Here is a 26,901-nt window from a genome sequence, read left to right on the forward strand (position 1 = left end):
TCTCTCTGAATTGATTTGGAGGCTTCCAATTCTATTTGGACCTTATAAGGGGTCTCTCAATTCAACTTGGATTCAGAGATTCAGCTGCTGAATTGGACCAAATCTCCTCCGAATCCAATTGGCTACCAAAGCTTTGCGCAGCCCTATTATATATGGTTGCATCTTCCGGGACTATTACAAGATGATCATATGTAACTTCTACAGTCAATGGCTCAGATATATATGCCTCTAATGATTTGTGTGTTACACTAATTTGACCCCTTATTAAGTCATAGAAGCTATATGGAGAACAAAAATGAATGTATACTTTGTAGATTTCATGATGGAGTACCAAGCAAATAACAAAAGTAGTAACTAATTTCCTTAGCAGTTTGAAAGTGAAAAACACATGCCAGGAGAAAATTTTGACCAGGTAAAATGAGAGTTAATTTGTAATTGGAGTTAAGTCAATCAAGAAATGCAAATATCTTCAACTAAAAAAAGTAGATGATTGCCAACTTCTAACAAATCCCACGTAAATTCCAATTCTATTGATAAAGCTAACTTGAGACTGGTACTTTATGTGGGAATAATCCATACTTGTTTTTAGTAGGCTTTGAAGCAGACACTCTCAATTTAATTTTAATTAAGTTTAAAAATGAAGCTTTAATATATTTAGGAGAAAAATATTCTTTATGATCTATTATCTCCAACTTCACATTTGTGCTATTATTTGCCTTGAACTGTGTGGGCTGTGTTAAGTAGAATCAACAGAGCTTTCTAGTGGAGTGCTTCATTTAGACTGAATATTAACTGGAAGTATTTGAGATGAACTTTTTGATTAAAATATACAAAATAAAGAACTTGTGATGCTGCTCAGTAATAAAAGATTGGTGGAGAGAAGACAGTAGTCATGATGAAATATCTTGCCATGCCATTTTAGTCATTATGGGTGCCTATACATGATTAATCGAGTCTGCTGAAGTGCAGTAATTATCATGCGCCAGCAGATTCCAGTGTCACATGTACCAGCATCTCTGGGCTGAAAAATGTTGGCAGGGGTTTTTTAAAGCTTGTGCAATGAGCTTTTGTTAAAGTGCTCCAATGACATTTTTCAGCACAGGGACACTGATACACATGATACTCCTGGTGCTTTAGAGTGGCTCTCAGAGCCACTTTAATGAAAGTATCCCCCCAACTTCCTGGAGCACATGTATAAATGCCCTATGAGTTCCATAGAAATTGCAAGTGCATTTTTACTTTCTCAAGTGGAACACATGTTTCTGATAAAAGAAGCATTATGGTCTAAGATGGCTAAATCTTTTGTATCCTTGAGCTAAATATCATAAAACAATCATCTTAGTAAAGTTTATAATTCTGTAGTTTGTGACTCTGCATTGAAGCAAGTTCTTCTGCATTGATTAAAGCCTTGTCTACTGTTAGCTCCTGAATTAAATCTTATCACACTTTTCATTTCCTGCCCTATTAAAGAAATGAAGAGAACACTTTCCACTTGTCAATATTCTGACGTATTCTCTGATTATTCATAGTTAGTTTAACTGGCAGCCGTGTAAGCCTAATGTAGTTTGTAAAGGGTGACATACTAAAGTTGCACTACTAGAGAGATGTGGAGTACCTGCAGAAAACAGATCTGGAGATGGGTATGGCCCCACCTACATGAGACGCTGACTACACTGTTGTTACTGCACAGTCATTTTGTACTTGCATACACAAGTACTAAATGACTGTGCAGTAGTGTCCCCGGACAGATATTTGGTGATTCTGACTGTTTAGTAGCTCTTTACCACTGCCCAGTAGCATCATGTCATGCTTCGTGCTATGTGACACTACTGCGCAGTCAGCATCTCATGTAGATGTGGCCACTGTAAGAAAACAAGACCAAAAAAAGGCAAGTAGATCATTGGGCTACAAAGCTTAAAGCCACACCAGTTTTGTAGCCAGGCATACATGGCATCCCATCCTACATCTCTAGGGATGGCTGACCACCTGCCTCCTTCAGCTGAAGGGAAAATGCGACATTCACTTCCACTGTGCACTGAGTACTGATATCCCCCAAAATGATAAACTGAGTTCAGAGTTATAGAGAACGAAGGTCAGAATTTGAAGTGCTTGGCATCCAGGTATGTAAATAAAGCCTTTAAAAAGTGTTTTGCACCCAACAGTTTTGGCCAATTCACTCCTATCATTGGCCATATACTTTGGAAGCGTAGGTGGCTTGCAAACCACTTACTGTTAAGCGGATGCTTAACATATATTCATACGTGAGGCTTATGGCTAGTCTTTCAAAAGAATTGAACAGCCGCTTTGCTGAGCTTTCTTGAGAATTTGAGGCAGCCAGTGTGCATAAAGTGAGAAATTCACAGAACTCCAGGTACTAAGGGGATTACCCATAATTGAAGTCACATTTGATGCCCACTGGCATCCACCCCTTTAGTATAAAAGATAAATAAAGTTCTAATTATACATTAAGTTGCCAAAGGTCCTCCAGCCTGACTATTGTATCTTTCTTTCCATGATACAGTTATGTATTATTTTTCTTTATAGAATATATCTTGTTTTTTTTTTTAAGTTAAATGATAGTTTTGTTTAAAACTATAATTTGTTAAAAATATTCACATAACTAACCAGTTGTTCCACTTTAATAGTTTGCACTCAGCTGAAGCCTGGAACTGGTGGCAATGCCGGTAGTTAAGGTTACTTACTACTCTGTGGTGAGTCAAAATAAGCACACTCCACAGATTGTGTTATCCTCTGTTAGTGGAGGAAGAAACTCAAATAGAAGGTAAGGTGAAAAGGTGAAAAATGTGTGTTTACCAGAGTATGATGACTTACAAGCATGAGATAATAAATTGCTGCAATGCATTGTATTTTAATGGTGCAGAATGGGAAAGTGCTAAACATGTAATTTTTCAGTCATTTCACACATGCCATCAGCAACATAATTTGAAAAGATAATGATTTACAAACCACCTGCTATCTGGCAGATGCTTAAGTATCAACATGTGAATGGAATATGGAATGGAACACATCTGAGCATTTTAATTGCCCACTAATGTAATAGCTTCTATTCTCCTGGAGAATGCCTGTTGTACAGTTTAATGAAGTATGGTTGCTTTTTTTTTCTCTTGAAGCAGATCTAGAGGGACTTTATTTTGATAAGCAACAAATGGGAGGAATCTCTACAGGTATCTACAGTCCATTTCGGTGATTTTGCACCAAGTTAACTATCAAAAGGTGTGAAATGTGGGACTTATCACATGAATAAAACTTGGAGAGCTTTGAAAAGTGAGAGAGGCCAATAGTGCATTTTGCTACATCAAAGACGACAGCAGTTTCTTTTTGATGTATCTAGGTTAAACTACTTCAGATCACAATTCTCATCCTGATTCCATTGATGTCAGTAGAAATTCTCATTAGTTTCAATGGAAATAGTATCTGGCCCACAGTAGTACAAAACATGTATGTATTACTCTTTGTATGAAGTGTGTTTTATATCATTTATAGCATTTTAAACATTTGAAAGTGTGGCTACAAAACTGAAGGACATAGGATTAGAACCCATCTCTTGAGTAATCAAGTGCAGTTCTCATATCATATAATCCCTGTCATAAACTTATTGAGCTGCTTCTTGAAAGCAGAGAGGCTTTTTTCTCTTTCCTTCTTCAATTGAAAGGCCAGAACACAATGGTATTAATAGTTAGGGATGTTCTTCATATATTCAGCCTGAAAGTATTTATTGCTACTGTAAATTTAAGTTTAAATTGTCTTTAATGTATCTTAAATATTTTTTCTCCCTAAGGATTCACCTCCAGTATATTTATACACAGAAATATCTCCTGTGTTAACTTTTGTTCTTCTACAGGATCCAAAATTTTCTAGTCCCTTCTTAATATACATTCCCTGTTCCCTGAGGTCAAAGTATTGTTTGGGGAACAAATAGAATGAGTGAAGAGCTGTAGGGAGACACAAAATCGTGAAGCAGCTTGAAAGTGAGGACCATAAACACATATCCTAAGGAGTGGAGAAAATAGAGGATGACATAATCAGAATATCAGGGCAGAAAGATTATTTTAGCATGTTTTGAATGGGCTTGAGAAGGGTGACACCCAGTGTCAGAAAACCTGACCCAGAGGCAAAGCTGTATTTTATATGGGATAAAGAAAGAAACACCAGATCTGGACATAATATTGAGTGCCTATACCTGTGCAGGATAGGTATTTCCAAAGATGCTGTAACTTTTGTGCTTTACATTCCACGTCTTGGTGAGAGTTCATCCCTTGTTGTAGTTCTGTAGAGTAGGAGGCAGAGGTCACCAGATGCTGCTTAATGCAGCCTGAGGCTGTGGGGAAGCCCCAGTTAAATACACACACAATAAAGATGAACTAGGTAGACTGAGATGCATTACTGCAGTTCACCTTACATTTAAAACACATATAACAAGGTTTAATTAAGGCAACTTCCACCATTTTAAAAAATGTTCTAAAATTTGACTCATCACAGCATAGCTAGCTTAGAGTCTGGTGGAATGAAGCTTGGCCTAGGCTAATTTACCCTCTCTTTGGGTAATGTACCATGCTCTCCATTTCACATAGGTGTCGCAAAGGAGGGGCATGGGGGGGGCACTTGTCTCCCCTAAGAGTGCTGGTGCCCCACGGACAGTGAGTGCACCGGCTGGTGGGGGGGGACAGAGAGCGCTAGTGTCCCCCCCAGTGGCACTTGCCCCTCCCATGGCCCCATGCCTCTGGCACTTCCGCCACTGCCGTGCTGCCAGTGAGCTTGGCAACCAGCCACTGGGGGACCACCCTCTCCCCAAGTTGCTGGCTGGCTGCTGGCGGACCCCCTCCTCCAGTCATGCCCCGCTGGTGCCCCCCCAGACTTGGGAAGTACCAGTTGCCCATGCTATTTCATACTCTGTGATAGACTGCAACTGTTATCAAAACTAAATAATTTGAAGCTAGCTTCAGTATTTCTATACTTCACTGCAGACTGTCCCAAGTTAGCTATTGGCTCTGCATTTGACTTACTGCATTAACTTACTTTTAAAATCTGGTAAAATATGTGAAAAGTAATGTATTTGAAGGAAATAAATTAAGGATTGCTTCATCTCCTAAAATGTTTTCATGATTTGGGAAATGCTTGATTTAAATGTAAAATGGAAGCTCTGTCATAATTATTCAGTTTACATAAGGAAAATAAATCTAAATGCTAGATGATACCTGGAAATAAATGTTGAAACTATTGTTTGAAAAAATAAAAATATAATATTGAAAATCTTAATATTCACACAAAATAGTCATATTTGTAGCATATATTTTAATTGCTCTTAAAGGTAGATATGGTCTGATCCTTATTTGCCTAAGTAAAAGTTAACATGTATTTTTTTGTTTCAAAATTAACTTTATTATGTTGATTGGGACAGTGATATATATTCTTTCTGATTTGACAGGTAGCTTACTAGTGGAGTGTAAAAAATGATTACCTGTTTTTTTTAAAAATCCATTAAAAATACTGATAGTACTGTTAATTACTATAGCAGAAGTCAGTGTTATCTTGAAAGAAATGATAATTTTTGTATTTGCCCTTGCAGATCAGCACTGTTTGAATCAACAGCATAGATTTGATGGTATTAACAAATTTACTGTGTTGAATTTGAGTGCATTAGCTCTGCTGAACTGTGCAAAGGTTTGATAATGTCATTTTATGGACACGCAGACAGTGATGGCTTTCAAATTATGGTGTTGCCACAGTGCTTAACAGATTTGTCTACCATTTCACATCCGTAAATGACTGAATAATTTAAACATTTAATGGCTGTTAGATTACCAGTCTCCTATCAGGCTCTTAAGCTACATGTCTATGAATGAAGAACAGAAAGCAGTGTTTTCATAGATTATAAATATGCAGTTAACACAAATGGAGCTATTTAAATTACCTTATATGCTGTAATATTGGAATTTTGCCAAACATAGATGAAACGGATAGCTGTACCACAGCTTTCACTTTTTTGCGGGGGGTTCCACCTGATATCCTTAGAAAGATTATTTGTAGAGCTGTGTGTACTATCTTTGTCTGCTAGAATGGTTTTTAATCAAAACGGTGATGTTGCATGTGAGTGGTTTTATCAAAATACGGTTACTATTAAAACACTGACCTTTTAAAGATTCCTGTTTTAAGTCCCATTCAGTTGTTCTCTGATGTCCAGTAAAACATTATTTGATAGACAAAAATGCAGCATTTTCATATAATTAATGACACCTAAACAAAATCCTACTTATGGGCATTTGAATAGTTTAAAATGTTAACTGGTAAGTTAGAATACATGTAAATATTGCAGGCTATTCACTTGTGTTACATAGTTAAGCAAACAGCCACATGTGAGAGTACTAAAGAATGCAATAGATGTAAGGATAGTAGATGTATTTCATAGATGTTTGGGTTGGAAGGGACCTCAGTAGATTATTGAGTCTGACACCCTAACCCAGGCAGGAAAGAGGGCTGGGGTTAGGTGACCCCACCAGGTTCATGTCTAGCCTTGTCTTAAAGAACCCCAAGGTAGGGGAGAGTACCACCTGCCTTGGAAGCCCATTACAGATTCTGGCAACTATTACCATAAAGAAGTTTTTCCTGATAGCTAACCTAAATCTGCTCTCAGTCAGTTTGTGGCCATTGTTCCTAGTTATTCCAAGGGGTGCCCTGTTAAACAGAGCATCTCCTATTCTTTGCCCCCCCCTACCCTCCATGAATTTGTAGGGGGCCACAAGATCACCTGTCAGCCTTCTCTTGCAGAGGCTGAAGAGATCTAGGTCTCTCAATCTCTCCTTGTAGAGCTTTGCTTGCAGGCTCCTAACCATAAGAATGGCCCTTCTCTGAACCCTCTTGAAGTGTGGTGCTCAAAACTGGAAGCAGTACTCCAACTACAGCCTGACCAATGCTGCATAGAGAGGAAGTATAACCTCCCTGGACATGTTCATCATGCACCGACTAATGCATGATAAAATGCGGTTAGCTTTACTGATCGTTGAAATGAACTCATGTTCATTTTGGTGCCAACACTAACACTTGCTATTCTTGCTGTAAGTAAGAATCTCTGGAAATTTGCTCTAAAACTTTTCTTTTCTATATTATTTTCAAACTAATTTGTATAATTTAAGAGAATAATACCATTGTCCACAATATCAATAGGCAGGCTTTCTATTTCCATTGGAATTCAGTAACAGCTCTTCCATATACATCTTGACAGTAAGTTTTATTCTGTACATTGGTACAAGATCCAGAATAAACTTTTATCTCCTATCTCCCTCCAGACACTAAATTCATCCTTTGGTGAAAAGTAACATAGATCTTGCTGGTATCAGGAGAAACTAAGACTGTTTTTGCCAGGGTTTCCTCTAATCTTCATCAATATGAATTCTATGTTCTCTGAAGTCAAAGGGAATTTTGCTATTGATCAACCTTGGGACAAATATAAGACTTTCTGGCCACATCTACACACGTACTTTCTCAGTGGAGTAGGCTAAATAGCTGCAAAGTAAAGCATCACTGACTACACATGCAATGGCATTAGGACATAGTAAACTAATCTATACTACAGTAAGACAGTACTGTTTAGGACAGTACTATCTTGCATTGGGGTAATTTACTGTGATTAAACATGTATGTAGATGCTGATTGTGGGAAGCCCAGTCACCTGGGTGCCAGACTTCTGTCTGCTGCCTAGCCATATGACTCCATACTTTCAGCACCCTCATGTCCCAGCCAGCCCCTCTACTGCCACTTGGAGCCCAGGGCCGACTCCCCATACACTCTGCTAGCCTGGGTCTGCTCCAGCCCAGCTCAAATTGCTGCTGTCCTGAATGCATGTATAGACACTGCACCTGGGAGCACTTTACTCTGCCTCAAGAGTTTATTGCTTTGCATTAATTGCACATGTAGATGCACCCTCTGGGCACAGCCAGATGAGCTCTGACATACGGTATGCAGAGCTGCAGCCCAGTCTGCTGTGGAACTGCACATGCCACACATGCAGGTATTTCCCACACTGTGAATTAGTGGGGGTGAGGGTGGGGAAGAGGTGTTGACCCTGGGAGATCCTGTGGCATGAGTGACTGGTACCTCCTGAATCTGGGGGGAGCACCCACAGAAGCCACTGATGGTGGCAGCCCTGTTGGGGGGGCACCAACCCTACTGACAGCTTCAGTGTCAGTCATTGGGGGGCACTGGCCCTGCTGGGGGGGAACGTGCACCCCCATGCACCCCCTACCAGTTGCCTATGTCCTATGGGCAAAAGAACCCATGCCTAAAAAAGGCAAGGCAATGTCCAAGAAGAGTGGTTGTTCCTTAAGGAGACGATCCTCCAAGCCCAAAGGGAGGTAATCCCAACAAGAATCAAAGGGGGCAAGAGGGCGCAAAAGCCCCTATGGCCCACCAGAAGCATACAGGAGTGTCTCCTAGCTAAAAGGGAGGGGTACACCCAATGGAAGGGAGGGGCCATCACCAGGGAGGATTATACCTTGGTTGCTCGGAGCTGCATGGGGGCGGTCAGGAAGGCCAAGGCGGAGATGGAACTGGGACTAGCTACCCGGATCAAGGCCAACAAGAAGTCCTTTTTTAAATACATAGGGGGTAAAAAGAAGGTACCAGGTAACGTGGGGCCTCTGCAAGACACACTAGGAAATCTGGTTGTTGCACCAGACAACAAGGTTAACCTATCTAATGATTTCTTTGCCTCCATTTTCCTGAGCAGGGACCAGATCAGATCATCCTCCGGGACCCCCTCAGGCCCTGGGGGAGGTGCACCCAGGCCTAGGGTCAGTGAGGATCTAGTCAGGGAACTCCTGAAGGGACTGGACATATTTAAATCAGCTGGCCCTGATGATCTCCACCCTAGAGTGCTGAGAGAATAAGCAGAGGTATTTGCGGGACCCCTGGCACAGCTTTACAATCTGTAGATGCAGGGGTAGCAGTGGACGTAATCTTTCTGGACTTCAGGAAGGCCTTCAACATGGTCTCTCACCCCATTTTCATTAAAAACCTAGGGGACTGTGGCGTTGACACCTACACAGTCAAATGGGTTGCTAACTGGCTGGAGGCCTGCACCCAGAGTGGTGGTGGATGGCTCATTTTCGACCTGGAGGGATGTGGGCAGTGGGGTCCCCCAGGGTTTGGTCCTCAGACCCGCACTGTTCAATATCTTTATCAGCAAAATGGACAGGGGTGTAAAAAGCACCCTGCTCAAATTTGCTGATGACACTAAGATGTGGGGGGAAGTGGGCATGCTAGAAGGGAGAAATAGGCTGCAATTGGACCTAGACAGGTTACAGGGGTGGGAAGATGAGAACAGGATGGGTTTCAACACTGACAAGTGCAAGGTACTGCACCTGGGGAGGAAGAACTAGCAGCATACCTACAGGCTGGGGAACTCCCTTCTTGTCAGTGCAGAGACAGAAAAGGATTTTGTAGTCATTATTGATGCCAAAATGAACATGGGCCGACAGTGTGGGGACATGGTCAGGAAGGCCAACCGTACCTTGTCATGCATCCACAGATGCATCACAAGCAGGTCCAAGGAGGTGATCTTCCCCCTCTATGCAACATTGGTCAGGCCGCAGTTGGAGTACTGCATCCAGTTCTGGGCACTGCACTTCAGGAGGGATGTGGACAGCATGGAGAGGGTTCAGAGGAGGGCCACCTGCATGATCAGGGGGCAGCAGGGCAGGCCCTACGAGGAGGGGCTAAGGGACCTGAACCTGTTCAGCCTCCAGAAGAGAAGGCTGAGGGGGGATCTAGTGGCCTCTTACAAACTAATCAGGGGGGACCAGCAGGCATTGGGGGAATCCCTGTTTCCCCGAGCACTACTAGGAGTGACAAGAAATAACGGTCACAAGCTGGCAGAGGGTAGATTCAGGCTACACATCAGGAGGCACTACTTCACAGTCAGGGAGATTAGGATCTGGAACCAGCTTCCAAGCAAAGTGGTGCTGGCTCCTACCCTTGGGGTCTTTAAGAGGAGGTTAGATGAACACGTTGTTGGGGTCGTTTGACCTCAGTACTTTGTCCTGCCATGGCAGGGGGTCGGACTTGGTGATCTGCTCAGGTCCCTTCCTACCCTACCTACTATGGAACTATGAGGCGACAGTGTGTGCTGCCTAAAATCGGAACCTGGCTGGTCAGAGCCATACTCCAGCTGCTGGCTAGACTCTTTGCTGTAGGAGCACTGCAGCTGCAGCTCCTGGAGGCCTCCAGAACCCAGGTAAGGTGCTGGGGCCAGCACAGTTTCTGGCTCTAGCCTTCCTTACCCTACTTGGGGCAACATGTCATGTGCCAGAGTCTGCGTGGTATGGGCATGCCCCAGGGACAAGTAGCAGTGGTACACATTGTGCTACTGCTGTTTGTCCCTGGGGAAATGCACACTCCTGCCTGTGGGGATGCACTGTCTGTGTCTTAACGATAAGCTGTGAATGAAATGGGGGTGAGAGGAGGATGTGTGGAAACAGTAATTAACATTCTATTGTCATATACAGAATTTTATACCATGCTTATTGCCATGGTAAAGAAGCACCTTATAGTGAAGCATCAAAGTAACCCTAATAGCTGTTGTGTGTGTTTTCTTCTCTTTTCTTCAGGTGTATAAGTATGTATAGTAGAATGTCATCTTTTGAATGTACAAGAATAACATTTACTTGCACTGTGAGGCAAATTTGTTGATTTATTTTATTACCTTGGGCAGAGTTTCTGTAACAATAACTGGCCTCATTTTTTAAAAAGAGAACATTTTCCTGAATATTGATGATTCTGCATTTGCTCTTCATATTATTTAGATTTTCTCTTGCACAATTAGGAATTGTAAATGGATGGTGTTTCTGTATTTCAGAGGCAAGCCATGTGGAAGTTCCTAATAGTAGACACCATCACAATATACATGTCTGATCATTTCCTGATAGGCTTATCAGTAGGCTTTTGGTTTGATTATGCTAAGTCTTCTTCAAAGCAATGGAAGAATCTCAGGTGGTGTTAATTATCTTGGCTTCAACTGCCTCTAGAAATCTAAAGGGGCTTAAACTGAGTGTAAATGTAGTTTTAGGCCCATTTTAAGGATCCATTGCACCACTTGTCACAGCCGCTGCCAGAGTGGTGTAAAGGTACCCATGTGCAAATGACAATCGGATTTTGTACCTGTATCTATTGTTAAACCTTGTTTAACCAAGACTCTAAGCTAACAAATATTTTCTATTAGAATCAATTCATTTGTATCCATTGACTTAGGCAATTGATGCTTCAGGAAAGATGTGGACAGTTTGGAAAGAGCCCATCACAGAGCAACAAAAATTCTTAGGGGCCTGGGAGATGAGAATGATAAAGATAGGCTGAAAAAGACCAGGATTATGTAGTTTAGAGAAGAGAAGGCTGAGGGGGGATTTAATCGTCTTCAAATACCTGAAGGATGATTACAGAGAGGCCAGAGAGAGGCTTCCTTGGACTGTAGGGGAAATGGCTTTATGCTGTAGCAGGAGAAATTTAGGTTGGGGATTAGGAGGAACTTTGAGGTTGGATAAGCAAAGCTGGAACAGGCTACATAGAGAAACTGTGGAATCTCTATCCGTAGAAGTTTTCAAGAACAGCTTACAGAGACACTTGTCTGGGGTGGTCTAATCAAGGATGATCCTGCCTTGAGCAGTTATCTGGACTAGATGAGTTTTTTTTTTTTTTTAAGTCTTCTCCAGCCTTACTTTCCTACAATCCTATGCTAAGCATGAACAAGCTTTAGTCCATGAAGGTATCTGAAATCTACTTTTTTTGGTAACAAAGAAGCTAAGTTTAATTGTTCATCAAGCCACATTTTGCTCTACTAACTCAGGCTCCAATTTACAGGATGTTATAATGGACACAATTACTTTTCAATGGGACTGTGTCTACAAAGTACATTAAAGGGTAACAAAATGCAATAATTTTAATTGTAACAGTTTTCTATGTGCTATGAAGCTAAAATTTTCCATGAAAACGTCTGTTTCTTTTATGAGGTTTGCTTTTCATTGTTATAATTTTATTTTTCCTTAAATCACATTGTCTTTGGTAATATAAATATATTATCATTACAGTCCTCTAGTCCATCTCTTTATATGCTGTTCAACTTCACACCCAGCTTCATTCTTTTTCTCATGCCCTCGCAACCTGCAGCAAACAAAGTCAGAATCAAATGTCCTGAGTTGTAGCTCTTCTGTATAAATGGTCCCTAGTGTCTGTACAGTGCACTCCTGATTGCAGTGAGACTGTATGGGTATGAGGATAATTTAAAGCTGGGGCTGCCAGGGCCCTGCCAGGTTAAGGTTAGCTATAACAGAAAGATAACATTTTTGGAACTCTGGTCTAGAACATGCTGTATAATCAATATACCTGGAGTGGAGCTGTGTGGAACATTATTATGGAACATAGGACCAGACTAGCTTCACTACTTTTACAAAACAAATAGCAAGAAACATTTACTAACTCAAGTTTGCTTAATTTCAAGTAGTATCAATCCTTTTGGAAACCTTTCCCATCCTTCCCACTGGATCGTTTTCTTTTGTCATCCTTTGCTGCTCTTCTTGAGAGGTCACTAGTGGAAACCTGCAACCCTCTTGTTTCTGATCACCAGGGACCCCCGTTTTCTCTGACAAAAAATTGAAAATTCTCTGATAAAACCCCAAAAATCTGTTATTAAAATCTAAGCCTGGCTGTAGCCTCCCCCAACCTGGCTAGTGCCCCTCACTTGCCCCCACAACAGCCCCCCGCTGTACTAGTGTCTCTTGCCCCCCACCCACAGCCTCTGCCCCTCAGCCCTGCTGGAGGGTCCCCCCAGCTCCCAGGGCCATGGGGCCAGAGACCCAAGTCTGCAGCTTCCTGCCCCCAACAGCAGGCAGCTGCAGCAGAAGCAGCATGAGCAGCTCCCCCACTGCTGCTGCCTGCTCAGGCAGGGGTGGGGCTGGGTCCTGGCTAGCCCCTAGCCCTGTCAGAGGTGACCCCAGCCCCTGCAAACCCTACTTGCCTCACAGGCTCCAGGAGCAAAGAGTGAAGCTGAGCTGAGCAGAGTTGTGGCTGACTGAGAGTTTCAGACTCCACCCTTCCCCCTCCTCGTCCCCCTCTGGGCAGGGCTGGGGGTTTCCCGCCCTGTTTGCAAACAGCTCTTGCAGGCTGGAGCTCAAACAGGCTGCAGAGCTCTTTGTAAAAGCAGGGAATTCATGGGTTTCTCTGCTAAAAGGAGAAATCCATGGTATTCTCTGTTTTGTTTTGTTTTTTTTTTCCCATGAGAAACAGAAAAACTGGATCCCTGCTGATTACTTTCTCTGAAGATCATCCTAGAAATCTAGGCTACTTTGCTAGCCATTAGAAAGGTGTTGCAATGGGTTGACCAGTCATTTTATAAAGAAACTAAGATGTCTGCCACAAAAATATACTAATGAGGAGACTTGAAAATCCACTTTTTCCTGTGCTGTAGTGAAAGCAACAGGAAACCTCAGCTGACCAGGAGAGTAAAGGTCATAATGACCCCATTCTACTAGGTGATAGAAAACTATACCCCATATTTCAGAGTCCTAATGCTGAGAAGCCACATTAATCCATGTAGAGTCTTAGGTCTCCTGTGTTTACATTAATGGCTTCTATGTTATACCATGATTCTAGGCATTCTTTGTTCACCCAAGATACTAATTCTTGTGCTATTTTCATAGGGAATTATTATACACAGATTTTTTTCCAGAAAACATATAGTGTAAAAAGCCACAAATGGATATGAATCATGAATATCTAAATTTAAACATTTTACTTCTACATTTGGCCTGCCTTACTGATTTCTTTAGGTGCCTTACCATTCCAGGTCCAATCAAAATAGCATAAATGTGTATATGTGTGTGATGTTAAGCCTGATAATACCATAGAAAGACAAGATACAATGGTTCAGTTTCCCATACATGGTTTTTATAAAAAAGAATACACTTAAACCTAAAACATAACTCAAACTGCCAAATGCAAATGATTTGTTTCCATTACTGAAGAAAGCATATATTCCCTTTTTGAAACATATGGTTTAATATTAAGATTCATATATTCATGCAGTCCCACCACACTATCCTTAGATATTTTATTTTTTATTTAATTATGTTTCCAATATTGTTTACATTATTGTCCAATTAGCAATCTAGAAATAACACTAAATGAGTGTATTTTTTCCATCTGCGTAGGTCCTTTTTAAGTGTCAAAATGTTGTTTTCATTATCTTACATAAAACAGCTCAGAATTTGCTTGTTAATGATGTAGAGATTTGGGGCATTGGTACTAAAAAGTTTTTAGTTCTTTGCAAATGACTTAACATTGCAGGTATTTTAAAAAATATAAATGGGGGGAATAGCTCTAGAATAAATTTAGAAAAGGTAACAAGAATGATGATTAAATTAGACATTTGTAATTTACTTAATTTCATTATATTTCTTTAGAACAAACTTGATAGCTATTTTCCAGACATAATATTTTACTCTCTTTTTCGTTGATTAAACATTATGCAGCATTATATTGCACTGCAAAACTCTGAGAGCCAGTGATAATTACAATTCATTAAATATTGATCAAATTAAAACTAAAATTGCTTCGATACCATTCATTTGCTAAGTATAAAATAAAGGAAAATTCTATAGCATGCAGATAACATTGAGTAGCTGTATTAATAAGCAAACTAATAAAAACTGAAAATGCGAATGCTTAATAATCTTCTTAGTGAGAAAACAGCCTTATTAAAACTTAGATCTTATTTTTAATTTTAATAAGGAAAGAACCAAGAAGATTCCATGACCTTGTTCTTCTAAAGCTTTAATTTAGTTTCTGTTAGAAGCTTAATTTGGGAAAAAACCCCTATTTTTTCCATTCAGCTTTGGAACTAATAAGTTTATACCAATTGATATGATTTTTGCAACTGTGAGATTTGCATGTGTCATTTATACAGAAATCTTTTGCAATTTACCATTATCCTCAGGAAGCATTGTTACTCCTTGCTCTGTTAGCATATTATTTATGGAATGGAAAAACTTGTGTTGATGTCAGTGGACTCCGGGCCTAATATTGTAAAGTTCTGATCATCCTCAATAGTCAGTAGCTTAGGTGTGAAGATATAGATGGGAGTTGAAGATGTTCAGCAGCTATCAGACTTGAACCCTTAACTGCCAAACTGTCTTTATTCTGATATGCACATTTGGGCTTGAAGATGTTTGTGGAGCTCACTAACGTATTTTTATTGTCATATACACACCTGAACTGACAGACATATAGGTTGAAGGAAATGCTTCTTTTCTTCTGTAGATCATGTTCCTTTTTTACATTTGGGTGTGACTACTCACATGCTTAGAGTCAGGATTGGATCCATGGGGAACAGGGGGTGGCAAGAGACGCTGGGAAAGATCTGGAGAGTGCAGGAAGGAGAATGTGCCTGCTGTCATCACTGCTGGCTGATCCCTGCACCTGCACAGCCATTGCCTGCAGCTAGAGCCCTAGGAAGCAGGCCCAGGAAGCGGAGGCTGAGAAGGCACCTGCCACCATCACTATCCCCAGCTGATGTGGTCGCAGAGGGACCCACAATCTTACTCCTGCCTCACTCAAATTGGGGGCTGCAGGGAGAAGCTATGTAGAGTGCCAGGCTTGGCTTGAGTTAGTGGCACAGGTGGGTAGTCCCCTCTTCCTGCACTTCTGTCCTGTCTGCCCCCCACCCTAGTATCCCCAGCCAGCCTGGGGGATCAAGCTGTACCCACTTCCATCTTTTTCCATTGTCAAGCTGTAGTGCAGGTCACATCCTTGAAATCCCATTTTCTTTAAATTCAGGATCCACCAATGCCTACAGTTAAGCACATGGTCCGGTCCTAGCTCAGCACTCCAACCCACTTTATTTAACACTTAAGCATATGCTTAATTTTTAGAATGTGTTTAATGTCCAATGGGATTTAATAATGTTTGCTGAACAGAGCCAGGAGTAGGTTCCTTGGCCTTGATTTCAAATCCCTAAACTGTTTTAAAAACATTAAAAAATAAGTGAAATACCATCATTGTATAAATTTTCTATGAAAGCAATTGAACACAATCCAAGCAAAAAGGAGGAGATATGTGGGCTGAACTCTCTTAAAGTGTAGTCCACAAGAAGAAAGAATAAGATCTAACCTATTACTGGAATAACTACAAAGCAGTGCTTTCTCTCTGGTGCTATCTTCAGGCTACTAATGGCCTCTACACTTGTAATCATGTATCTCCAAGTCAATCTGTGGGCATCCGATTGCTTCTCACCCCAGTTTCTTCAACTGTGCAGTTGTTTAAAGTTTTACAGCATCATGCACATTAAAAGCTCTGACTGAAACACCAGTAAATGTTTTTTATAGTTAATTTAATGGCAAATCATGATTAGTTAAGGAATTAATTACCTACCATCTTTTACAGTAAGCATTTCTGAGACTGGTGTGCTGGGAAAGTCAATACATTTCATTGCTGCTCATTAAAGAAGAACAGATACTGGGGTGAATATATCATATAGGGTTTTTTGTTTGATTTGGGATTTTTTTTTATTTTTTTTTCATTAATTAATTTTGAATACCTTCACTTATATAGCTATATCCCCATGGGTATTTCCAGTTAAGATCTTGAAACTTACAGTGGCAGCTGGAAGGTGATTATATTTTGCAAAAAATGTTAAGACTTAGGAATTTGTTCATGAAATGGTGTTTCTTCTTGTGATTAATATAGGCTGTCTTAAGAATGACATTTTGAATGCCTTTTGTTTGAAACTTGTTGATCAGAGTTTGATTGGGAAAGTGATTTTTAATTTTCTACATCTTTCCTTGTATTTTTACATTCTAAAAAAATTAGAGGAAAATAATATTTTTTTCCGAGATCAGTCTCTCTTGAATATACTACCAAAAATCCATAAGCTGTTTTTCTTTTCACATCTTTTGTCTATGTCTCAGCTAAGTACTTGCTCAATTGAGCAAAGCATTTATACCTGTGCACCACTATTTTGCTGAGTAAGGATGGACTGTGGACTCACCTCTTCTAGACGGTACAGAAAAGATTAGAACAAGGACAATGTTACCAGATCACTTCCTGATGACTACATGGAGTTTGCAATTGTTAGCATTAACAGTCCCCTTAGTTCCTTCCAAGATACTAGAGAATTAAGGCCCTGGTCCTGAAAGTCTGCCTGCTGAAGATAGACAACTTCAAATTAGAAATGAGAAAAAATATTTTAACAGTGATCACATCAGTAATTAAGCACTGGGAAAACTTATCTAGGGAAGACATTAAGTTCTCCATCACTTGAGGACAGTACATCATAACTGGATGTTTGGCTAAAATTATATGCTCTTGCTGAACCAGAAATTAAGAATTTGGTACAGGTACAATTCTATCAGTTGTGTTATATGTGATCTGAGTCTAGATGATCATAATGAATCATCTTTGTCATAAAATAGATAATAAGCAGGGATCCTAGTTTTCTCTGATATAAAAAAGAATCCCCAATTTTGGATTAAAAAAAACAGTAACCCAAAATCCACGTTTCCTTGATTAAAACAAAATACCACTATAGTGGTGTTTCATTTTAAATCAAGGAAACGTGGATTTTGGGTTACTGTTTTTTTAAACCTGAAAATTGGGGATTTTTTTTATATCAGAGAAAAAGAGAAAACCAGGATCCCTGATAATAAGAGACATGATCAATCTCATTCTCACTTTTATTGATGCGAAGTATTATCCAAAGGTAGAAAAGAGAAACAAAGAGCTAGATTCTTACCCTGGAATACATGAGGCAAGGGATGAATGAAGCAGTGATTGCAGTAGGCTGCCACCTTTCTTTTTCTGTGACTATGTAATTTGAAAATGTATTTGGTATTTTTAAATTTTGAATCACTAGATGCATCATTGCAATGCATTGTTGTAATAGTATCACTCTGAGAAATGGCATTTGTGTCTCAATCATTCTGCATTTCTTCTAAATTTATAAAACAGAGGATATTTTAGTTTCACAGAATGTCAGAGTGAAAACTTCTTCTGTTTAGCAAACTGTGTGTGTACTCTTGTGGATGCCTATTTCTCAGCATACATTTTTGCTTAGAATGATGGTCATTATTCACTTATTAAAAGCTCAAGAAACCTTTAGCATTCCAAAAATGTAGTGCATATAGAACAAAAGCAAAACATGTAGAATCTGGTGATGCAATGTCTTACATTCATCAATAAAGTTATTTAGTACCTGCAGGACTGGGCTCCCAATTTGCTTATTTATGTCATAAATCATGCTTTAAATAATACTCTTGTATTCTTCCTATTTCCTAGATGTCATTAAGTTTTTTGAAATGTGAAACAAATGCCTGAGTTCTAATTTTATTAATATATGCCAAGTACAACTTCCATATCTGACACTATTCATCATATCCCAATTAATCATCTGGGGACAGAACCCATATCCCATTTCAAGCACAGGCCAATAGCTCTTGGGGAAATCAAATCATATTTCAGAAATATTTCATTCTGCAGAGCTAATAATTCAATGTAAATGGATTTTTAGAAGAAAAACCTGAATGCATTATATAATCTTTCTGTAGAGTTCTCCATCTCATGTATTAAAATTTCATTCCACATTTAAATCTGAATTTTTTGCAAAATAGTTTACATTGTTGTTATGGGTAACATAGGCTGGTACCATTTCTGATGTTATAATAATGTGATTTCCTATTCAACCTGTAAAAATATCACTTAAAGCTCTGATGGAGACAGAGGGGGACAATTACAAAAGGGAAAAAAAGCAGGGAATTCTCATTTTCACAGTGACACTTTTCTCTCATCTCTTCCCTCCCCACTTCCAGCTGATAGCACAGTGGTGACCCACTTCTCCAACATAATTTGCAATCTACATTATTTTTGTCCATACTGCTAGGCACAAGGAATTGAAGGCGAATGGAAAGCACTTTGAAAGTATACATTTATTTTTCCACTGATATGCAATTCCCAAAACCTCACTATTTAGCAGTAGAAGAGGAAAAAAAAAAAAGAACTTATGCTTAGGATGGGATTAGGAAAAATGTTTGCCAAGAAATATGAAAAAGAGCTTTTCAAAGACTGGAGGAAAAAAAGGTGCTGCTGTGGTTGCAGCCTTTCTAATAATTAGCAGGGATTATTATCTCTATATTAGTGGTGTTTCATTTTAATGAAGTAAAAATGTGGATTTTGGGTTACTTTTTTTAAATCTGAAAATTGGGATTTTTTTTTTTTTATCAGAGAAAACCAGGATCCCTGATAATCAAGACTTTGATTAGCACTGATGTTAAAATGAAGTGATGTGCATGTTTTCACACAGTTTACATTTAAGCTCACTGAGAGACCGTACAGCCCATTGTTAGACATGGAGACCTGTCTCCCGTTAGGAGACCTGTTTTATTCCTGGCTCTTGCACCATCCCACTTTATGCAGTCATTCAATTTCTTTCCGTCTCTGTTTCTCCTATAATTGTGTGTGTTGTCTACTTAAAGGTCCCGTTGAAGTAGTAGTAGTAATAACAACAATAATAATAATAATAATAATAATAAAAATGGGCATGGAGCAAAAGTTAGCCCTGCTCTCAGTAGTGATCTTTAAGTACAAAACAGGTGGCTTGTTGGTCTAGGGGTATGATTCTCATTTAGGGTGCGAGAGGTCTTGGATTCAAATCCCAGATAAGCCCAATTTTGATATAGAAATAATAATTTGAGGAAACTTACAAAAGTTTGAGTGCTTATTCAGATATCTTGAGTTTAAAAATTGTGCTGGGAGTCTCAGAAGAATTGCTTTCATGTGGTACTAATAGTAACTCCACCTGGAAACCTCAAAAGAACACCTTTTTCCATGTTGTTTTAGCACTTCTCCTTCCTGCTTTGCCTGTATATTAGAACAGAATGCTTCAGGACTCTAATTTGCTTTCAATTCTTCAAAATAGTAAATGAGAATTTGTTCATTCCCACCAAACAGGTTATCAGTTTGCACAATGGAAAGGTCCTGTGGAAGACAAAGGAACTTGTTCATTTCCAGGTACACAAACAACTCAGTAGAGGCCTGTGTCAAAATGAGACTAATTGGGCGCATCTACATGTGTGCCTGACTGCACTGTAAATCCCGTTACTGTGCAGTCCTGGCAGCACATGGGTCATTTCTGGCTTGTTGCTACTGCACAGTAGCATTGGTATCATGGTTCATGCCCACTAATGCTAGACCACTGTAGCTCATTGCTATAGCAATGTAGCATCTGGTGTAGATGCACCTACTGAGATGCAAGGGTACTACAAGAAAGAAGTAGAATATGTCAAGGAGGAGATGGCAGAGATCATATGGAAGAAGAAAGACTGGCATAGATTGTTTATGGGTAGGACCCCTGAACAGACCAGTGACGAGGACAATGATGACAACGGCAGTGGGTCCATCAAGAGAGAAGATGATGATGATGATGACAGTGACAATGGAAAGGACTGGGTTTGTATCATTGTGACAAGCAAGGGTGCTGGTGACGGGCATGCAGGTATGTGGACATGCAGGAATGTGGATGCCCAGGTGTGCAGGTGCTTGGTGGAGCTATTCTAATGGGCATGTGACTGGTGTAATTGTAATGTGCCACAAGTGTCATGGGCAGATCAGAGAGGGGGAAGGCAGTACAGTGGCAGATAGTACAGGAATCAGGAGGCAGAACAGCAGATCAGGCAAGTAGTGCAGGGCAGGAATCGGGAAGAACAGGAGATTGGTCAAGGAACACAGATTAGGGAGCAGAAAATAAAGCAGCAGGTCAGGCAGAGGAAGGGGATTACAGTAGCACTTGGGGAGAATGTGGGGTTAATTTGTGGCATGCCTGCCAAAATGGTTTCCCCCCCCCCCCCCATCCCCCAAACTACAAAGTTAATCATATAATATTTAACACTAATGAAGTATCATCTTTAAGATGTTATGCTCACCTCTAAAATGATCCCTAACACTGTGTCAACTGAGATGAATGCTTTTGCTTAGGGAACTGGCTGTTTTCCTACTTGAGTCAACATGCACTGCTCGCAGCTCTGGCTAAAATGAACTACAGTTAAGGCTGCATGCTAGAATAGGAGAGACTTCCTGTGATACTTTGTAACAAGTACTTTGTGATACTTTGTTTCATATTTGTAACAATAAAATATGTTTATGTTAGACTTGATAAAGAAGAAAAACAAATGAGTTAGGAAATAGGCGTTCCTTCATACATTTTGGAAAGGAAATGCAGCCTAATTAGGCTGCACTTGCATGAATAACCTTTACTTTCATGCATAGCTTGTTGGTCCTGAATTCAATGGAACTGAATCTTGACGTACATGTGAAAATGTGGTCAAATCAGTTGCTTTTAACCAAAAAATAAATAAATAAATAAATACATTTTATTTCTAGAATAAAATTCTCTCTCTTCATAAAAACTGTGAAAGAGCCTTGAGCCAGAACTTTCAAAAAAATATAGGCTGTCCAGATTCAAGGCTTGGGTTCAGACCAATTTTAATAATGACATTTTATGAACATTTCATAACGTGAGCAGAAATGCTCAGGAGGTATTGTCTTGAATTAAGAGTTGGACTGTATCTGTTAGAGAATGAGGGAGCGGGAGAGGGATCAGAGGAAGAGTTAGAATGAGTGGGAGGGAGAGCGAAAATGGAGGAATTTTTCAGCTATCACCATTTTCTGCTTTGCGATCAAACTTTCACAAATGAGCCAAATACTTATGAATCTTCCCTGAATAGTCTTAGCCAAGATGTAATTTAATCCATATGTTTCATTCAAGCGACATATTAATTATTGATTAGGCTTAATGAATATGCTAATATGCAGAAATCAAGTGGCTTCTGCTGCCCTGCTGTGCTTTCCAGGCCCTCATAAATTTTTTGAAGAGGTGTCTGTAGGAGACAGCTTCTGGACTGGTGCCAAAAGTCCATAATGAAGACCACATACAGAGTTCAAGGGCTGGTGTCTGCCCTTCCAGAATAACATCAAAAGCGTGTTTTTGTCTGACACTTGTTCCAAAATGTTAAATTAAATTATTAACTTTTTCCCTTTGTAACTAGAGGAAAGTTATTGCTACTTTTCCATTCCCCTAGGGACCTTGAATATAAAATTTGACCTGATTTTTTCCACTTCAAATGGAGGGAAAAATCAGAACAGGTGCAGGTCAATGGTTTAGTCAATAGCATATTAAAGCTTAAATGTTCTCTCTGTCTGCATTTGTAATCAGCTTACAAAAACTGTCAGGGCTTTCTATCTCCTCACTGTTTTTAATGCCCAAATGAATTCACAATGATGCACAGTGAAACAAACAAAAAAAAAAAAAACGGGTAAAGTTTCTGTCTGTTTATTGTGCCCTTTTAAACACAGCTGCTGATCAGTAAGCAGCTCTAAACTAGAAGGAATATTGGGACATATAAAGTCTAATGCAGGCATACTTTTCTTCTTGATTCCCCTTTGATTTGAAGATGGAGAAGAACTTCGTTTCTTGGCAGCAACAAATTTCTTGGTGCCATCTCAGCTGGCCATAAGGACTCCCCTGATTATTTTGCCCACTGCTTTTTTCCTGCATGCCTGCTTACTTTCTCTGGTAGGTCCACAGCTTACTCCCTTATAGTTGTACACATGCTTATGTAGTAGCCTACACAAGAATAAAGATGCATTTTTACATGTTCTGAGGATGAGCACATTAGTGAAAATGCAAGTAAATGATGAGGCATCCCAAGCAAATAAAACTGTCATTAGAGGCCTTAGCATACCTATCAAACAAACTTTTTTTTTTTCTTTGCAAATACTTGTGAGACTACCGATTGTTCAGTCAGGAATGTTTCATGAATTACTCCAAAATGAGGTTTGTAATAACAAATTTTCATGTATCAGAACATAGCTTTTCAGCATTTTTGCTTACCACATATTATTGTTAAATATATATTAAAATTAATAATTAATTTTGGTGAGAATATATTTTTTGTGTTATTAAAAATATGTTTGTTTTCAATTTCTATTGTTGCATGGAAATATATAATGGGCAACCAGATTAAATAACTTTTTTTTTCCTCAACAGCCATCTTTCATTTAGCAAATTACATTGCTAAAATAATTCAGTGAGCTTTATGAGAAATGTAAGAAAACCCCAACCTTATTTACATTACTTTGTAGAGTTGGAAGAAAATATAGGACCCTGTGCCTGGTAGCTACACGAGATACATGGGTATATAGTTGATTCTTGTTGATGCAGTGTAAAACATGCAGTTAGATATGAAGCGTAGATTAGCACAGGCTAAGGAGTTAATGTTATCACTAGGATAACCACAGGTTAAGGAATTAATGCTATCTCTCCAATGCTATCGCTGATATTTCTTGCTACAGAACAGGGCAAAGTTACCTCATTTTTATGTGAATTACAAAAGGTGCGGACTCTGGTTTACTGAAATCCTACCATATCACTTCCCTAAACTCCCAAGAATATAAGAAAGTGGAAAAGTAGTCTTTTGAGGTGATGATCACCTACGACATTACTTTTATATGTGCCCTTTAAGAAAGCCTACTAGTTACAGGACTAAGTTAGACAATGCTGGTAAACCTGTATAGTTCATAAGAGTCCCCTCTCAATGAGTTAATGTCACATTCTTCAGAGTATCAATTCCTTTGAGCACAAGGTAGCTTTGTTGATCATAACTGGAGACCTCTGCAGCTTTTACATCCCTCTTCCCATTTAAGAGGAAGTCAGTGTTTGCTTAAGTGCATCCTTAAATGCCATGGATGGACCAGTTCTGATTAAATAGTCCATTGAAACAACATATTGTATCATTAGAATAGAGCCACAGGCCCACCTGGCTGATATAGTATAAAAATTGGAGTGGAAGAAAGTTGCAGTTGGAGTTTTGGAGCTTTCAGCATGGGCCATCCACATGAATAGTTTTACAGAGGATGCCAGAGCATCTTGCATCAGCTGTATTTCTTGATGTGATTTAATTAAAAGAAACATTATTATCCTTACTTTGTCAAGCTGGTTGCCCCTCAAAATCTCTTTTTAGTCTCAGCTAATGTAAAATGGCCAAAACCTCTATTGCCCTTAGGGGTGCTACATCAATTACAGCAGCTAACAATTTAGTATGGTCTTCCTTTGCCATGTTCTTTTTTTAAATTTCAGTGTAGGAAGAAACCTGAGAGAGATCAAACACAGGTTGACAAGTGGAGCTACTGAACTTGGTAGTTTGAGTTCAGGCAAGAGTTTGGAATACAAAAGAAGCTACATAGTTTTTACTGGGGCTGTGCAAAACAGCACCATTCTGTTATGACTTCCATTTAGCCATTTCAAAGGGACAGTGTTTCATCTTGCTGTTTTTAAGCACCATTCCGTTTCATTTCGTCAAAGCTGTTTCGATGTTTCGGCCATAGGCTATAATGGGGAATCACAAAAATGCCTATAACTGTGTCATTGCTTGCCTGATTCAAATGAAAACAGCAGAAATGGTAGCCCTTGCTGAGGCCACAAAGCTTTCCAAGTTTCAAGGAGATAGGTGTAGGGGTTTCTGGGAAATTGCACCTCAAGCTACTGACAAGCAAAATTCATGACGTGTGACTGTGTGTTGAGGCATGCCCTCACTGGTGCTGGGCCTCTATATGACACAGTAGTGTGCCCCAATGAGGTCTCTTCCTCCCCAACAGCCTCAGTCTGGTCCACCAGTTTAAATAACAACAGGTAAGTAAGCAGCAAAGTAGCAGTTGCATCTCAGGCAACCAAACTGTCATAGAGCCTTTCTTTCCTTTTCTGCAAGAGCTTCTTCTCCAGAAGCTGCCAGAGAACTCTTCCTGCCAGTCCCAGCCCTGGGGACTTAGATGTGCCCAGGGCCCTGCCTCCTTCTGGTCATCTGATGACAGACAGGTGGTAGGGGTATAAGTTGTAGCCATGTTGGTCTAAGGACATGGCCCTGGCAGACAATGTTCTTTGTGTCAATCTGATATCTTTTAGTAGACCAACTGAATAGTTGGAGAAATATATCTTAGCAAGCTTTTGGGTTGAAAAACCCTTCATCAGGCTGAGGAAGCACCTGCAGATGGTGTGTGTGCTCTTCCTGGATGGAAGGAATAGGAAATAAGCCAGAGGCTGGCATGCAATGCAGGCAAGAAAGCCAGTCAGTGAAAATGGAAATGGAGGCATCAGGTGGTGAGGGACAGGTTGGGGTGGTGGAGGAAGGGAGATGTAGCAGCACAGGTAAAAGTGCAGAGGTAGCTGGGGAGTCAGATATCCGGCAGGTTGTGTGGGTCAGAATTCCAAAGTCTATATTGAGTCAATGAGTTTCTGTACCTAGGAGGCTGATGAAGCGAAGTTCATAGGCTTGTCTGTGAAAAGTGGTTTGTAAATTCCCTTTGAGGATCAGGCCTGAGAAATTGGAGACCAACTTCAATGAACCCAGATCACACTACCTGTTCACTTCTGGGGTGTGGGTGCATGTGCGGATGCTGCCTTTCGCCCTTCCTCAGCAGGCAAAGGCACAGTTACAGGAGGCAGGCTCAGCTCAGCCAGTTGCCTCCACAAACTCTACCTCAAACTCCTCTGAAGTGCCTTCAGGGGTGGGAGACCTAGCTCTAGGGGGAACTTGAGGGGTGTGGACAACAAACTCAGATGATTCCCCTTCGTTCCCTAGAATTTTCCTTGCTATAGCACTTGGATCCAAATCCAGCTCAAGCTATTCCTCCGGCACTGGAAGGCTCAGCATGGGAAGTAAAATGGAGGTGGAGAAGACTGTCATGCGGGTGCTGCTTGTTTTCATGTTGGTGGTGGTGGGGGCAGGTTATGGCTGGTGCTCTTGGAGGAGATGCAGACTCAGGCAGTGGCACTGCTCCCCTCTCATTGCTGTCAGTAGAACCGGAAGCCTCATGCCTGCTAGTTGTAGGAAAGAGGCTACATCTCAGTTTGGGGGTGGGGAACAGGGAACTTACAGCTCTCCCTCTACCTCCTCATCCACCGTGCCCTGAAGGCTTGCCAGCTGCCTTTCCAGCATGCTTCATAGTGTATTTCATAAAGTGTTTGGTGTTATGGAAAATCTGTGTGTTCTTCTGTAATGTAATCTGTATTTATGTAATATATGTAGATAATTGTATGTATGTGATTATGTAATATATATATGTATTTATGTAATAAGTAAAATATATAAATGTATGTATGTGTTCCTGAACAAATTCTATATTATAATACACAATATGTGCTGTGCTTCCCTGCACAGTGAATGGAATGCACACTGAGAGAAAGCACAGATTTCTTTTCTAGGGGGGGAAACTCAAAATATACTAACAAAAACAGGAAGAGGAATAAACTGAAAGGAATTAATATAATAATAATAATAATAATAATAAAAGGGGAAAGCAAAAGGTATTGGATTTCACTTGCTAGCAACAGGCAACAGTCTATCTCTGACACTGCTGAGCTGCTGGAAGACACAGCTCAGTAACTGAACCCAAGGCACAGAAAAAGCTCAGTTCACACAATGCTTTTTATGATGTTTTCAGTCCCTCCCCCAGGGCACTGGGATTGGAAGGGACCTCAGGGAAGGATCACAGTCAAAACTTTTGAAACATTTTGAGTGCCCTCAATTTGTTTTGAGGCTTTTTCAAAGCCTTTAGTTTCACTTCGATTTCCCTGTTTCAAGCTTGAAATGAGTTGAAACAGTATCGAAATGAAACACCCGTCAAAATTTCACACAATCCTAGTGTTTACCATGAGTGACAAGCATTTGCTTCAAAGATGGACAAGAACAAGCTGTAGAATGTTATGGTTACTCCTGTGGTTCAAAGCAATAAAGCTCCACTCTGGTTTCTTGGAGTTTATGGTTTTTGTAAAAATGTGATTTTTTACTTTTAGAAAGC

General features: G+C 40.0%; 1 long non-coding RNA gene across 1 annotated transcript in view; it reads left to right on the plus strand.

The window, feature by feature from the left end:
* LOC132250626 (uncharacterized) overlaps positions 1-22,933 on the plus strand; it is a 101,932-nt gene extending 78,999 nt beyond the window's left edge. Inside the window, exon 3 of the long non-coding RNA XR_009462218.1 lies at positions 20,002-22,933. This is a non-coding gene — a long non-coding RNA (uncharacterized LOC132250626). The remainder of the gene's footprint in view (positions 1-20,001) is intronic.
* The last annotated feature ends 3,968 nt before the right edge of the window (positions 22,934-26,901 follow it).

Source organism: Alligator mississippiensis, chromosome 5 (assembly GCF_030867095.1).
Source record: "Alligator mississippiensis isolate rAllMis1 chromosome 5, rAllMis1, whole genome shotgun sequence".
NCBI classification, from domain to species: domain Eukaryota; kingdom Metazoa; phylum Chordata; order Crocodylia; family Alligatoridae; genus Alligator; species Alligator mississippiensis.